The sequence below is a fragment of the Bos taurus genome, chromosome 27 (assembly GCF_002263795.3).
Source record: "Bos taurus isolate L1 Dominette 01449 registration number 42190680 breed Hereford chromosome 27, ARS-UCD2.0, whole genome shotgun sequence".
NCBI classification, from domain to species: Eukaryota; Metazoa; Chordata; class Mammalia; order Artiodactyla; family Bovidae; genus Bos; species Bos taurus.
Window position 1 is genome coordinate 3993179 of NC_037354.1, and position 13773 is coordinate 4006951.

The 13773-nt window shown below is 41.4% G+C and overlaps 1 protein-coding gene across 2 annotated transcripts in view; it reads right to left on the reverse strand.

Annotated features, from left to right (window-relative positions):
• Positions 1-13773, reverse strand: part of CSMD1 (CUB and Sushi multiple domains 1) — a 2064317-nt gene that overhangs the window by 1844043 nt on the left and 206501 nt on the right. The gene's annotated exons all lie outside the window — the stretch shown is intronic.

Consider the following 13773-nt stretch of genomic DNA (forward strand, 5'->3'; position numbering starts at 1 on the left):
CACATCTGACTCTTCGACCCTGTGGACTGTAACCCACTAGGCTCCTCAGTTCATGGTGTTCTCTAGGCAAGAATACTGGAGGGGGTTGCCATGGCCTCCTCCAGGAAATCTTTTTGACCCAGGGATCAAACTGCCTCTCCTGCATGGCAGGCAGATTCTTTACTATTGAGCCACCAAGGAAGCCTATATATATATATTTACCTATTATTTTTATGTTTATTTATATATAATCATATATATAAGCATACATATTATTGAGGTATGAATAAATATGAATATGGACTAAATATATAATACATTTTCATTATTATGCAATTACCATCACATTATTAGATTACTGACGATAATTAATATTCTCATCTGCTATCAGGAATAGATCATCTCTGACCCAATGGACACGAGTTTGAGCTTACTCGGGGAGACAGTGAAGGACAGGGAAGCCTGGAGTGCTGCAGTCCATGGGTGGGGTAGCAAAGAGTTGGATCTGAATAATCCAGATGAGGATTTGCCAAGCTAAGGCACACAGGTTGGGAGTCCATTTCTCCAAGTAAAAAGCCCTGAGTCATTTTGATAATATTAATACTGTGCAAGGCCTTTAGTTCTTTCATTCTTTTGATTATTTTTTCATAAATGTTGACTTTGCTTCTTCCTAATCCCTTTCAGTAGATTCATATGGGAGATCCCTTAGCCCCTTGGAGCACTCAGAATTTCTCCAGAAGGCGTAACATACATTCTATGTCATATGAGACAACACATACAAAGGACTTAGCCCAGAAGCCGCCCAGGGCAGCTGTGCAGAGTCATAACGGTACATATGCTCAATGCCCTCTGCAAGTAAGGTCATCCTGGGAATTCCCTGAGTGGAAGGTCACATGCAAGTTCTTCTTCTCTTACTTCTATTGACTTGCTCATCTTGACAGGAGTGATCTATACCTCGATCTGGTAAACCCGGAGTGACAGAGAAGAGCTTTCTACTCAACTCTACCAATTTTATGGAATCACTCTTTGGAACTAAAAGCTCTCATTGTGATTTTCCTAAGGAAATATCAGGCTCTTTATTCAGGCTATGTCTGCTATAGAGGAGGTAACTCTACTCAACATCTAATGCTCAACATTCAGACACTATCTACTTTAAGGGATGGCTGCAAAATGGAACAAGATATGGGAAAAGGAATACATGATTAATTTTTACAAGATTTTGGAGAAATCCGTTTTATGGTGAGTTTTTAAACAATCGTTATACAACATTACACTACATCTAAATATTTAGAACACATTGATAAAGGTTTAGACAAAAGATAAGGATTATTTTTAAACTAATATCTGATGGATTGACACTGATACTTATAAACAAATTCACTATCAGAGATTTGATGCTCATTTCCAAGCTTTTTTAACTCTGTAAAATGTTAAAACCCTTTTTCAGGAAGTAACTGAAGTCCTATGTTTCAACTAATTCCCAGGAGTGGCAAATATATGCTAATTGGCCTGGTTAATATTTTTATTTGAAAGTATTCCAGCCTCACGGGGTATCTAACATTGCTTCTGTATCCCTTACATTTTTACAGTACTTTAGGGTTGACTGATGTTTTCACATACATATCATTTTTATTTTTAGAAAATTCAAGTGCAACTAAGTCAAACTCGCTCACAGGATAATTTGTACAGAAAGATTCAAATGTCTTGGAAGCCTGTATAGCCCAAAGAAGCATTACTGCTTTGAAAGACAAAGTTCACCAGGATGTACACTCAACGAAGCTCGTTTATCTACTTGTCCTTATTTCCTTATTCACAGTCCTAAACCTAATACAGTTCCAGAGAAGGGACATTATGCAGGTTATAAATGTCAAGAACAAAACAGATATCAGGTTTAGGTCAAAGAAACACGGGGAACATCAACTGCTGGCCCCCAGCAGTATTTTCAGGCTTCTCCAGGCAAAGCTGCGTTGAGTGCTTTTATAAATAGTCTCCGTTGCAACATTTCATCACTGAGAAAATCCAAACGTGAACATATAAAACCAAAGGAAAGTGTAAATAAGAAATAAATCCTCTTAATTGAGGCTTGCTGATGCCAGAGCCTTTTCTACAGTGAAGACCCAGGGGGTTTCCATGGCACAGAAGCCGATGCATCTGAATCTTGAGCTTCTGCACAGCAAAGACAGATCGCTCCCCTGGCTCACTCCACTCCATTGTTTTTCCTTTTCCTTTTTTAAGGAAGAAAAGAAATAGACCTTACTTGCTCCAACCAGTTGTTAAATAAGTTCTTGCCTTTTAGGCAGATGTCCTTTTCTCTTCTGTATTAGCAACAAGGGATGAAAGAGTGATCCAACCATCACTGAGCCCCTACTCAAGAGTGTCTACTGAATATGTACTCCTGTGTAATGTATTTTGTAAATATTTGTTCCAGTAAGAGACTCATAGTGTAAATGACCAGACGGTTAGCATCTTTAACAACCTAGTGGGTTTGCAATAGGAATCATGTCTAAATAAACAAGAAACCCCTCTTGATGACCACAGTGAAGATGAGCAGATGTGTGTATGCTTTGAGCTCCGCCCTCTATGTCCTCCTCTGGTGATATGAAGGGGGTTTGCCTCTATTACATTATCTGTAACTAATTGCAACCTGAAAAAGGAGGAAATTCTATATCATGAGCTTGATAGTCTGGAACTTAAAGCATTTCACTCTGCTCTATTGTTGCTGTTTACGGCTCTTTTACTGGAGAAAGGAGAAAGGAATTCTGCCTTTGATTCGTCATGGCCAAGATGACATCCAGTTTGAAAAAGAGCAGGTCATCACAAGACTTAAGTCATAGCTTGTTCTTATCGTTACCCCTGACTTAAAGGATTGATATCTTACCCTAAGTAGGGTAACTCCCACCTGCAGACAGATCTTCCTGCTGCTTCATCTGACTTCCCTCTGCGTGCTCCACCCTCTTAAGATGGGTCTCATCTCTGCATCATGACTGCTTCTGGAGATAGGGGCTGTTGTGGCCCAAAAATCCACGATTAGTGGCTGTGCTTTCTGCCCAATCCAGTGAGTATGGATTCCCAGGTGGTGTAGTGGTAAAAGGTCTGCCTGCCAATGCAGGAGATGCAAGAGACACAGGTCCCATCCCTGGGTTAGGAAGATCCCTTGGAGTAGGAAGTGAAAACCCACTCCAGTATTTTTGCCTGGGAAATTCCATGGATGGAAGAGCCTGGTGGGTCACAGTCCATGGGGCTTCAAAGATGTGGACATGACTGAGCGCACATACACACACAGTGAGTATGGCTCTCAAGTAAGAAAAGAACGATGAAAGGTGATATGTGGTGAGGTACAGTGGCCAAGCAGGAAAAGGGAATTCCCTCCTAATAGACTAGGTTAGTATCATAAAAATAATAACACATTCTCCCACAAAAAAATAATGTCTGGGTTCGGGTTTTCCCGGTAGCTCAGACGCTAAAGCGTCTGGCTACAGTGCGGGAGACCCGGGTTCGATCCCTGGGTCAGGTAGATCCCCTGCAGAAGGAAATGGCACCCCACTCCAGTATTCATATCTGGAAAATCCCGTGGACCGAGGAGCCTGGTGGGCTACAGTCCATGGGGTCGCAGAGTCGGACACGACTGAGAGACCTCACTTCACTTTACTTCACAGTTGTTTTACGTCATTTATGATACATGATCCCTTTCTAGATTCTTGTTTTCTCTGCACTCATTTAATTTTTTTATTTTGTTCCATCCAGAGAGCTTATTGCATATGATAATGAGCAAACTGATGGAAACCATTATCACCTTAATTCAGGTTTAGCATCAAAACAACAACAGAATCCCAGAGGTCAGTCTTTTAGAAACAGATCACATGAAGAAGAGAACTAACAATAATAAGGCCAGGAAAGCAGTGGAAAACCCAGTCTGGGGGGTTAAACAGATCTTGTTTAAAACTGAGCCTTTTCTGTTCATTAATTTGTGGCTCTGTACTTAATCAAATGTCCTCAGCTTATTCAACTGTGAAATGACATTGTTCTTATCACTATTGTGATAGAGTGAGTATGCAAATTTTTTGGCATCTTATAAATGCTGACTATTGAATAACCATTATTCATTGCAGTAAGTAATATCTGTAGGATAACTAGCACACACAATCCTCATATAGACCAGAAAAGCATGTTTCTCAGAGACGATTCCCACATGATAGTTACAGTATGAAGTGGCAGGAAGTAATGGTGACTGCCAGCAGATGTCCAGCCAGGAAATGGAAACCAGAACTCAAAACAAGCTCTTCAGACACTTGTGAAGGGACTCAGGCACCTTCTTACAACATACAGTAGCTCTACCATATCCACAGTTTCACTTTCTGAAGTTTCAGTTACCTGTGGTCAACCACAGTCTGAAAGTACTACGTGCAAGATTCCAGAAATAAATGCTACTAAGGTTCCAACTGAGCACCATTCTGGGTAGAGTGAGAAAATCTCTCACCATCCTTCTCCTCCCTGCCCGGGGTCCCCAACCTCCTCCATCAACTCTTCCTAACATCTAATCATCACCACCGCCATGGCTCCACAGCCCAGGATCACCCAGAGCTGTGATCTTCCTGGCCCATTGTGAGGTCAACAGCGACCTAGCACTGCACCCCAAAGCCTCTGACAGTCAGCTCACTTCATCTCATCACAAAGGCATTACAACCCCTCACAGCATCGCAAGAAGGTTGAGTACAGGACAATACATATTTTAAGAAAGAGAGCCCATGTTCACATAAATTTTAATTCAGCATATTATTATAATCGTTCTATTTTATTATTACCTGCTGGTGTTAATCTCTTACTATGCCTAATTTAAAAATTAAACTTACCACAGGCAGGTATGAATAAACACAGTTTTTACAGGGTTTGATGCTATCCATGGTTTCAGGCACCCACTGGGGAACAGACTCCCCCTCCACAGACAAGGGAGGGGACAACTGTACTCTTATAATATGACCCAACAACCACGCTGCTTGGTATTCCCCCAAAGGAGTTGAAAACGTATGCCCACACAAAAACCTGCACATGGATGTCTATAGAAGCTATATTTGTAATAATTGCCCAAACTTGGTAGCAACAAGATGTCCTTCAGTGGGTAAATGAATTAAAAAAAAAAAAAACTCTGGTATATACAGACAATGGAATACCATTCAGTGCTAAAAAATAAATGAGCTACAAAGCCACAAAAAGACATGCAGGAACCTTAAATGCATATTACTAAATGAAAGTGTCCAGTTTGAAAAGGCAATGATAGCAGCGCTATGACATTCTGGAAAAGGCAAAACTATGCAGACATTGAAAAGATCAGTGGTTGCCTGGGGGGAGGGAGGAGAAATGAACAGATAGAAGGCATTTTTAGGGCAGTGGAAATACTCTGCATGACACCACAATGGTGGATACATGTCCTCATACATTTCCCCAAACCCATAGGACGTACAGCAGCAAGAGTGGGCCCCAGTGTAGACCATGAACTCTGGGTGATGGTGACTTGTCCACACAGGTTCATGGGTTGTGACAGAGCGCCATCCCATGTGGGACATTGATAACGGGGGATGCTCTGCACATGTAGGGGTATATAGGAAATCTCTGCACCTTCCTCTCAATTTTTCTGAAACTAAAACTGTTCTAAAGATTGTTTTAATTAAAAAATGTAAAGCAACAACAACTGTAGGGGAGCAAAACTTGCCACTCCAAAATGTTCCTCTTTGGCATGAGGATTGATTTAGGCTGATTTATTTTAAGAAAGACAAGACTTAGAAAGTTTTTCTATGTACTTCTCCCTTAACTGTCTAAACGACTTTAGAGGAAGGGCGTCCAGAAAGAGTGGTATCACCAAAGACACCTGCTAAGCATATAGGCTGTGTGTGGCAGGGACGCTGGGCTAGGCCCTGAGATCAGAGTCCACTCTGTGATCTCTGGTCTTCCCCTGGCCCAGAAAACACATGTTTACTAAACCTTTGCTTTTATCTCCATGCACATTACCTTCCTCCTCTTTGAAGTCCCATACTAATACCAGCAACATCTCCTTGTGTCTCGAGCTGAAGATGGCATTTAAGCTGAGGGCTTCATCCCTCTTGATGAAAGAAGCAGCTTCCCTGGGTCTCACCCACAGACACATGAGATTAAACTTTTGTTGATTTTCTCCTGTGAATCTCTCATGTCAACTGAACTCTTAGGTCAGGCAGAAGAACCTAGAAAGGTACAAAAAATACCTTCCTTCCTGACACTGCAAACAAGCTGTTTAAGAAAACACAGGAACAACAAAATACACTCAGACTGCCTGATGCCACAGTTTCCTCACCTGTTTGTGCTGCCTCTCTCAGGCCACATATAAAGCCCACTAAACACCAGTGATTTCAAACCCCAATAGCGCAAACCACCAGGCCATACTCTTCAGAAAGACAACATAGCTTCATTTTCATTGTGTATAAAACTCTGAACATTTTAAAAGAAATCTCATCTGAGGATTAGAATTGTAGATTTTTGTCTGTCTATAATTAAACCATCAGTATATTCAAAGACATTTTAGTTTTGTGGTACTCAGCTTAGAAACACCTACATCTCATTTTCTTTGAAGATATTGAAAATAAACTCTACATCTATAGCTATTTTTACTGTATATTTTTGCACAGTGTAGCTCTTCTGTGACTCATACTTTTGCAAATGAGCAATTCATCTTTCTCTCTTTAATTTGAAACAAAAAAGTGAAAGTGCATAATATTTGGATATACCATTTTCTAGATAATATTAGTTATCAAGATTCCTGGTTATATGCATTTTTACAAGGTCCACCAAATTGAATTTAGAAAGCAGTTAAACTCTTTTTTTAGTAAATACATTCACCTTCAGTTCAGTCACTCAACTGTGTCCAACTCTTTGCAACCCCATGAATTGCAATACACCAGGCCTCCCTGTCTATCACCAACTCCCGGAGTTCACTCAAACTCATGTCCATCGAGTCGGTGATGCCATCTAGCCATCTCATCTTCTGTTGTCCCCTTCTCCTCCTGCCCCCAATCCCTCCCAGCATCAGAGTCTTTTCCAATGAGTCAACTCTTTGCATGAGGTGGCCAAAGAACTGGAGTTTCAGCTTTAGCATCATTCCTTCCAAAGAACACCCAGGACTGATCTCCTTTAGAATGGACTAGTTGGATCTCCTTGCAGTCCAATGGACTCTCAAGAGTCTTCTCCAACACCACAGTTCAAAAGCATCAATTCTTCAGCACTCAGCTTTCTTCACAGTCCAACTCTCACATCCATACATGACTACTGGAAAAACCATAGCCTTGACTAGATGGACCTTTGTTGACAAAGTAATATCTCTGCTTTTCAATATGCTATCTAGGTTGGTCATAACTTTCCTTCCAAGGAGTAAGCATCTTTTAATTTTATGGCTGCAATCACCATCTGCAGTGATTTTGGAGCCCCCCAAAATAAAATCTGACACTGTTTCCACTGTTTCCCCATCTATTTCCCATGAAGTGATGGGACCAGGTGCCATGATCTTAGTTTTCTGAATGTTGAGCTTTAAGCCAACTTTTTCACTCTCCTAATTCACTTTCATCAAGAGGCTTTTTAGTTCCTCTTAGAAAGTTTTATAAGTGTGCTTTGATTTTGGAGGAAGAAAAAAAGTGCCTTATTTGGATTCTTACTAACAAAAGAATTCTTAAAAAAAAAGTCAGATATTTTATTTTTCTCTTAGCTGAGGACAACTTCAGATTAGAAGGAATGGACACAAGACTGAGGTCCATGCAGTGCTGCTGTCTGGAAATCAAAGTATTAACTCCAATTATAAATCTGGACCTCTTCTAAAAATGTACTGAAATGTGCATTAGGTCAACAAAGTGCATAGTTTCTGATTCACAAAGGTAAGATGTCATTAGTAATCAGCAAATTCATCTCCCTACCAGGAATGTCAGAGATAATCAAGATCTACTCAGAGTCACACAGGGTAAGGGTGTCCTCCCACCCATCCAGACTGCCCCCCTGAGGCCCTCTGGCCTGGGGGCTGAGAGGGGTTGGACAGTACTGTCTCCCTGAGGCCCCTCGCCTGGGGGGTGAGAGGGGTTGGACAGGGCTGTTGGAGCTGGAGCCACGTTCAGGGGCTGAGATCTCACTTGTGGAGGCTTTGGCAACCTGCCTGTTGTCAGAACAATGCACTTGAGTATTAAAACATTTATCTGGTCATTAAATGATGATAATAATGTAATAATAATAATAGCAAACTTTATGCAAATTGCACCATTCTTCCTGGCCCCACTAAGTAGACCCAGCTACTGGTTGTCTCACTGCATGGGCTAGCAGTTTCACATTCTTTCACCTCCCTTCACTGGGTCCTGTAACAAGAAGCACTAGTCATGCCCAACGAAAACCAATCCAGAGACTACACTCATGAAAGTGTCAAATGCAAGGCCTCCAAACACTAGTGGGGGCTGCAGAAAAGCCAAGCCTCCCCTGGGTGCAGCCTGTAGGTACCTTATGTGGAGATGCAGAGGAAGGGCCCCAGGGGATAGATCTTCCAGTCCCAGGAGGATGTTCCTGTATCAGTGAAATCACACCTGCAGAGCCAACCCTCCATGTCTGCTTTTTTGACAGATTTTCCTACACTGAACTAGACAGAAAATCAGACATACCCAACACATGGTAAAAGAGAATCTTAAGAGTTCTGACAGGTCGAAAGAGGCTGGCCGGTGCTGAACGAGTGTGGTTCGTGAACATGACGTTACAGGCAGGTGTGCACTGTGTCAGTTTTCCCACGAGTTCTGAGGCAGTGTGCGCTAGGATCGGTCCTCTACATTTCTAGTGGCAAGAGCTGTTTTTATTCAACCTTTCTATCAACTCAGAAAACCTGGCTCCAGACTGTTCTCTCTGCAGTTGTAGAATCTTCTGGGTAAATTCCACCTAAAGACCGAAAGTCAGTCTACAACCACCAGAACCATGATCATCTGGTATTCCAATATGACATGTGTAGCTACAGTGTAAGTCTGGATATTTACCAGAATCTACCTATACGAGGACTGGGCTGAGGTTTCCTGCATCTTGACACATGCTAGAAGGTAGCCACAGGCACGTGGCTTGAATCAGAGGCAAGGTCAGATCTTTGCGCTCAAGGGCACGTGCCTTCTTGCAAAGGGAAGCTGTTTTTGACTTGTTCAATTGCTGTGGTCTGTAATTATCATTAGGAAAGTCAAGCTCAAGCATGTACCTCTCCTCTGGCCAAATGTTCAGGTCCCAGTTCAAACATAAACGCAGGCAGCATTTTGTTCTGGAATGTTCTCCCTGTGGGTCAATTCATGGATGATGTTATAAAACAGCAGAAACAGTTACAAAGGAAAGAAAGGAACTCAAAGGACCAGAGATTTTATTTTATTTTTTACCCATAACTAATATTTGCACTGAAACTTTTCCAATTGTCATAGATTTGGCCAACTATTTTTACTTAATCACAGCAGATTGTCCCCTTTTGACCTTTTAATCTTTTGTCTTTTCTAGGAGACAACTTTTTTTCCTTCATAAGCATTTTATTTTCCTTTATCTTTTTTTCATCAGTAGATTTCACTGCCCATCATATCTCTATTATAAAACCACTACAATATTGTAATTAGCCTCCAATTAAAATAAATAAATTTTAAAAAGAAAAAGAAAAAATAATAAAAGGGGACAATTATTTTTGTACACTTGGAAATGCCTAGTAGAACAGAATGATGGACAATAGGTTTTCATATTAATATTAGATTTAAATGAAGACCTACCTGAAAAGAGCTTTTAACTATACTGCTCTCTTTGGAAACATGAAAAGAAAAATCTAGGGAGAGTGTGCTCCCTTGAGAGGGGGACTAGAAAGATATACTGCCATTGAAACTAAAATTATTAAGGGCCTTCTCCAGCCCTTGTTCAGACTTCATGCTGACAGCACTGGAAATTTATGTTTGTAAAGATGACTAAATTAGGCTCACAAGTGGTAAAATATTCAACACAGAAATGGAAGTCCTCAAGTTTTTAGCTGATATTGGGAATTCTGAAATCAATTCTGGGCATAGAATTAGTAGGAGTGGATATTTATATAACCACATGGCAAGGATGGATCTCAGGAGGTCATCTGCACTTTATATCTCCCTCCAGGAGATGTTCAAGCCCGGTGGAAAACGGAAGAACATGGCTCTGTAGCAAGTTCCATGTTGAATGTGGGCCCCTGAGGCTGCTCAGTGATGGTGACACTGCGTCAAGGTGCTTGGTGGGGTGTCATCAGGAGTTAAGCCCTGGGACAGTCAGTTTCTCGAACTGGACACACTGGGTCCCTTACTGCAAAACAGAGCATGGATTTAACTATGTTTTTAGTCTGATGGTAACTTACATGACCTACCTGGAGAGAAAAAGGAGCCAGAGATGAAGGAGTGATGCAGGTCTGAGGGAGGGAATCTTGGGTAGCAGGGGTCCCCACACTATGCCAGGTGCATCACAGTGACCTGAAGGACTCCTGTAAGCCTTGGAGCCAGAGACCAGGAGAGATTGAGAGAGTCGATTACTCCAAATATCTCCAGAAAGCTGTGTTGCACCCCCAAGCCCTGTGCCTCTGGGAAAGCTAGTTCTGCAGGGCCCTGGCCATGGCTCAGCTCATGCCCCATGACCAGTTCTGAGGGAAGCCCCAGCCCCAGACTAGGCTTTCAGAGGGAAGCAGACACCGACCCAACAAATAGAAGGAACATGAAGGGAGCGTCATCATTTTTTGAGCCTACCCTTGGAACCAGTTCACTGTAAACAACTATAGCCTTTCAATCTCACAGAAATTCTACGAGGTGGAAGTTATAACCCTGATTTTATACACATGAGTCCTGAACATGATCAGGAATCTTATCTGGTGGGATCCTGACCCAGCAAGTCCAGGATTTAAACTCCAAGAGTGATAACACCCAAGGTCAGACTTTCTCAGCTACTCCCTAAATTAAAGTGTTGGAAAGGAATGCCACATCAGAGGAAGCTCATATGCCTGATCCAGCAGAGGGAGGGGGGCACTGAGAAGGAGAAAGAATGGCCAGCACTTTTAAACCCAAAGAGTTTATAAATATTAACAAGATCGCCATTATGTAGAGAAGAGTGTGAGACGGGGGGAAAATAAACAGTCCATTTGCTTCTGGAAATGGATTTTAACCACAGCTCACAAGTCCAGACAACTCACCCTTCCAAAAGCCTTTGCTTTTAAGCAAGAGTTTTATTCCACCCATTCACTTGGAGTTAAAAAAATATCCATTGGGATTTACTTTTTTCTTTCTTTTATATAGAAAGCAAACACTCCTAGGATTCTGTTGATTTTAAAAATACATGAATTTGGCAACAAAACTTTAGACTAGGTTGGTGCGTACAAAAGAGGCATCTGTTAATTAATACATGTTCACTGCTAACGTGCTGTCCAAGGCAGCTACGAGGCTCCCTACTACTTTTCTGCTTCACACCACAGTCGCCTCATTTTATTTTCTTGGCAATGAGATGGAAATTGGTGGTTGGTAATTTTTTTTTGCCTTTAGACAAGACACTTATATTTAGAGACCACTTAAAAGACAGCAGTGTGTAGCAGTTGCAACATCTATGTTATTACGATGATGTTTGGGCCTCTCTCTGATCTGACTCTGAATTCAATCTAGGATATGTTCTTTTAAGAAAACACTGCTCTATCTGATGTTCTTCAAAACATGAGAAGATTTTAAAAATAGGATGTCGTGCTTCATTTTTTTTTTTTTCCTTTAAATGTGCTCAATCTTTCCCAATCAGGAAGCATGTGCTGATTTGGGATGTATCCTGAAAAACTGAAGTCTACATAACTCAGATCACAGGAGATAATGATGAGAAAATAGTAAATCTGCAAATAAGATGGTTGGTGATAGCAGGAAAAAAAATAACTTGGAGAGTACTCCATTTAAGAGAGGCTTGTATCTGAATTTTTTAAGGTGGTATCTTTTGTGTACTGTCAAAGACACATACCAGCCTATGGTGATGCCCCACTTATCTCCCTAATGTTATTAACATGTAAAATATGACAATGTTGAATTCCATGAAACATTACCAATGACTAAATGATGCGGTTTAACAAGCAGAATTAATAGCATTATGTCTTATTCAGTCTTTGAATCTACTCATAAAACCTGTACAGTATTTGTATTGATGAGACTTTGATGTGACAGGAAATAAGACAACCAAATAAGCCGAACTTGACCATTCCAGCTCCTGTTAAAGTGGTCATCATGTATAGGAGGGAAGAGGGCCAGGTTCTCACCTTTGGAATTCCTGCAGGCCAGAGTGAGGCTGGGACTCAGCTTCCTCCACATAAAGGGGGGAAATGCTATGTTTGTGCTGCTTCGGTGGCTCAGTGGGTAAAGAATCTGCCTGCAAAGACTCAAGTTCCAACCCTGGAGAAGATCCCCTGGAGGAGGGGATGGCAACTCACTTCAGTATATTTGCTGGAAAATCCCATGGACAGAGGAGGCTGGCAGGCTAGAGTCCATGGGGTCATGAAGAGTTGGACCCAACCAAAGCGACTGAACACACATGCCATATCTAACTGAAGATGACAATTATGTTTGAACTGTCTGTACATTGTGTAAACTGTACCAATGAAGTTCTCTCCACCCAATTGCTGACCTCAGGGCTGGCACCAACCTGGAGTTCCCAAACGTGGGGACTGGCAGAATCCAACAAGAACAGATGCTGGTTAAGGTTTATGGATATAAATTGAGAACACAAAGATGACTTAAGGTAATGTTTTGTTTTAGGCCTTTATGAGACTCATCATATCCAGCAAAATCCATGACCACAAATTGTGAATCTTGGCTCATTTCTTGTAGTTTTCTTGCCTTGAATCCTTTAAACCCATACTCTTAGGTGGTTCAGTGGTAAAGAATCTGCCTGCAATGCAAGAGACATGTGCAGGAGACACAGCTTCTATCCCTGGTCGGGTAGATCCCCTGGAGAAAGAAATGGCTACCCACTCTAGTATTCTTGCCTGGGACAGAGGAGCCTGGCGGGCTACAGTCCACGGAGTCACAAAGAGTCCGACATGACTTAGCGACTAAACAACAACAGAGTTTATACAGTGACTCAAGTAAACGCCTGGTGCCTGGTTTCCATTCAGCAAACACTAATCACATCTCTCCCAGATGATTTCCATTTATCCAGAATCTACCACAAGGGGCTTCGTCCGCAGGACAGGGTTTGGAAGCAACTGATATCCTCGGTGCAATGAGAGCTAGTTTGTGCTGCACTGTTGAATCCTGGCGTACTAGCTGTGTTCCAGAATTGACTCTATTCTAAAATTCATTTACTCATGGGCTTGTATTATTTAGATAAAGATTGCCTGGTAATTCTAATAACATTATGCATATAGCACATTATTTTAAAAAGTAATTATTCTCACTCTTTAAATCCTAGTGTACTTTGGGAAGAGGTACCATTTGGGTCCTTGCCATTTTATTTGTGAAAACAAATCTAAATCTAAAATTTGGAATGTCTTCAGCACTCCTTTATCTTTCATTTCTGTCCAAGTAACAAAATGCAACAGTAGCTATCAAATCTGTTCTACCAGATTTGATACCAGAAAAACATACCCTTCAGATATACCCTAAAAGCGCTATCAACCTTCCTTCAGCGTACAACTTGATAGAGGTCAGGTTATACTGAGGAAGACAAATCCATGATTATTGGTGAGTCTCAAGATAATTCTAGGAACAAAAATGCCACAGGAATTTCATGGGAAAACATAAAGCTGCATTGTATAAAAAAGCC